This window comes from Tigriopus californicus, chromosome 6 (assembly GCF_007210705.1).
Source record: "Tigriopus californicus strain San Diego chromosome 6, Tcal_SD_v2.1, whole genome shotgun sequence".
NCBI lineage: Eukaryota > Metazoa > Arthropoda > Copepoda > Harpacticoida > Harpacticidae > Tigriopus > Tigriopus californicus.
Window position 1 is genome coordinate 5,962,265 of NC_081445.1, and position 3,467 is coordinate 5,965,731.

Consider the following 3,467-nt stretch of genomic DNA (forward strand, 5'->3'; position numbering starts at 1 on the left):
CTTGCTTGGGCCCTCTCGCGAGAAGTGGAACGCTTCGGTCACGAATGTTGCCTCGAGATTTCATTCGCGGATGGGTTTGAACTTCGTTCACCTCCAGAGCTGAAAGGTGTGTTGCTAATTCACGATGAGATGATGACGCCTCAACCATCTCGGCTAGTTCAATTAAGCTCAGAAATGGGGTGAGAACCCCATGACGATTGTCTGACCACGTCTTTTCCTCCAGACGAAGCCACACTTCAGTGGAACAGATTTTACGAAAGCGTGGAAAGCTTTTCGCAATGGGACCGGCCCTCCCTACTGGCGAGGGGAAATAGGTGAGCCGTTTGATCCACATACAACATCACTCTCAACATAGCCTTACGGATAGGTTCATTATGAGCGCGAGTGAAATTGGTGAGCTTAGTCATGATGAGTTTGGGAGAATCCTTCTTTGAAAATCGAGTGGCCATCGTTTCCACTATAACTCTCAACGGTTGGTCCCTAATAGTCTGAAATGTATCGAAATAGTCAGCGTGAGTAAGCGTACTCAACGCCAACTTGATATGATCATGAGGCAGGGAATGGCTTTCCGCAAAGATCGTGAGTTTACTCCAAAACTCCGAGAAACAGATGTCCGAATCAGCTTGGAGTTCTGGAACAAATTTCTTCAGGCTCGACACGTCTAAGTCCTCAAAACACGCAGCATCCGATGGGATTGTCAGATCGGTGGAACGGCTGGACCGTTGGATCGATGACATATCCTGGAGCCGTGTTTCCACCGTTGTAATATCTTCGTCATGGGTGCGGATTGCTCCCCGAATAGACCCCATGATGGTGAAAAGTTTGTCTGGGATCTCATCATCCTGATCAAAAGGAGCCTCTAAAGCTAAGGCTTGAAGTCGGAGATTCTCTCGACGACCCCGTAGCACTTCAATTCGATCAGAAAGGAGAGAAGAGCATTTGTGCATCATCAGAATAAGGGTGAATCGAAATAGGACTAAAGTTTTGAGCAATAAATCCCCGTCCGATTCATAGAAATGTTTGAGAGTCAGCTTAGAAGGAGGAGATAGAAAGGAATTACCAGGAGAAGCCATCGTGACTGAAGGTCAGTGGGTTTGATCCGGGGTAGCTGAAGTATTGAGGTAGAATTACGAGCCTAGTCAGAACGGTGGTTCCACGAGGTAGATGTTGGCCCTAAAGAATGGAAAAAGGCTTGGAGTCGGTGGCGTTAAAGCTGGGCTCTAACGATAGGAAAGAGATATGAAGGAGACGGCCACAGATTGGAAAGGACTTATCGAGAAGTGCTGGAAAGAGATGTCACGGTCGCCATGTAACGCTCGAATGAAGTCTTGACGAGATCAAGAAACGAGACTTAGAAGTACCTAAAGAAATGAAAGAAATGTTGGTCTCGGTGGTAAGTCGTAGACTGCCTTTTATTCATGAAGAACATAGTTTATATACACAACTGGAAAGGAGAAAAGGAGGAGCTTAAGGCAGAGAAGAGGAGGGCTTAAGCGCGTGTTTCAACTCTGTAGTAACCTTGTTGGAGAGTAGAGTCTCTCTTTGGGATCAGGGTGTGGCTCTCTCATGTCGATGCTTTTGTTCGTATACATTTATAGGTCAGTCTCCTTGAGGTGGGGGGGGTGCTTGATGAAGGTAGTTTGCTTGGTAGAACAACTCAAAATATCGGCGCCATTCTTACAGGGCTTGGCTGACGCGGGTTCCTTGGATGGAAGAGTTGAAATGTTCGATACGATCGATCCAGGGGGTGAGGCTGGGTCCATGGTTGATCCTCGTCGCCACTTGAAATGTCGTAATGAAAGAAAGGGCTCAGCCGTCATTTAGTTTAAGGGTAAATTCCCCGGTTTTACTTCTTCTCAACATCTAGTTCATATGCACATAAAGTCAATACTCAGCTCGTGTAAGTTGTCGTGATTTCAAATGCGAGCGGGAATGGCGAACGCACCAGTTCCGTCATCGATGTCGGTGACAAGGTAGTTTATAAAAAGCTTCTAGGTCCGTGGGCTTGAACGCGAGCTTCAGGGGCCCATTGGCTTGACTGGATAAGAGCTTGAGTGCTTCGTGGACCATTTCGGGGTGGAAGAGGTCTACGGTCACTTGTCCATGTAGAACTTGGGTCCATGTATCTAAAACAGAGTAGATGTTATGAGTGGCTTGCGTGACGGCATACTGGGCTAAAGATATTAAAGCCTCCTTTTGTAGAATGCTCCATAGCTCTTGATATTGTTCTTCAAATTGCTGGTGTACTACACTTTGTATTTGATCAACTCAAGGAGGGTGGCGTCGAGGTGTGAGATCTTTTGGGTGTTGGAACTCATTTGTCTCACAACAGCATGTGCATAGTGCACTGTAGCGTCACGTCGCCATTCTAATCTGTCGATACGCTTGGATAGTTGATGGGCTCCTACAGCGCCTCCAAGTGCAGTGAGGCCAGTGGCCACTAACAGCTGATCGTTTGGTGCGGTCTTGGATGTGTGCAAGCGGTTCTTCTACTGGGTTCAGGTCAAGTCGGCGTATGATTAGGAAAGTTGTGTCAGTTGCCACTTCACCTATGGTTTGGAAAATGGTGGGTTCAGCGTTGGTCTTGGGGGTGGCTTGGGATTGGGGAATGAGGTTGAGACTCAAGTTGAGGAGAATCCAGTGGGTGATAATGGAAATTGGTCTACAAGATGAGTGAGATCAGCTGACGTCTCGAATGGCGGACGCGCATTTTTTTACTCCTCCGACAAGATTCTTGTTTTTATTGGTTTTAAGTCGATAAAATAGTACTAACTACGATACCAGTGAGCGGGACCACGCCCACGAACAGTGGCCTCCCATGAATCTGTGAATTGACCCGTTCAATGCACCTCCCCTTCCAATCCTTCCTCTGCCCATATTCCCCGGCCCACGTCTTTTTCAAGACGTGAGCTTCCAGCCCTCCAACCCTCTTCCTCTTCCCAATCATCCCTTCCTTCCTTCCCCCCCTGTATGGCCATAGTGATCTCTCTCTTCTAGGTCGGATTGAACAACTCAGTATCGCGAGGAACCAGCATCGGCGGCAAAAGCAGATCAAGCGTAGAGGAGGGAATCAACCGGTGTCGGCCTGCTTCCTCAACTGTCATGGACGGGCAAACATGCTGCAAGTGGCTGGTGCGGGACGGTGTCTTAACAAGATCCGAGGACACGCCTTAACCTTCTTATCTGAGACGTGGGTCACTGAGGAGAAACACAAGAGTTGCTTTCCTGGCAAACAGAGCTTTGTAGTTCATGCCAGGAAGCCCGCTGGGCGTGGTCGGCCCAGTGGTGGGTTGGAGCTCTATATTACCAAACGCTTTGAGCCCACCCTTCTCTCATCCTCTCCTCATCACATAGCCGTGGATGCCCAAGGCTTTACCATCATTGGCGTTTACTATCAGCCAACCACGGACTATGATGATCTTGTCTTGGACCTCACATCCATCCTTCAGAAGGTGAAGAATCCAGAG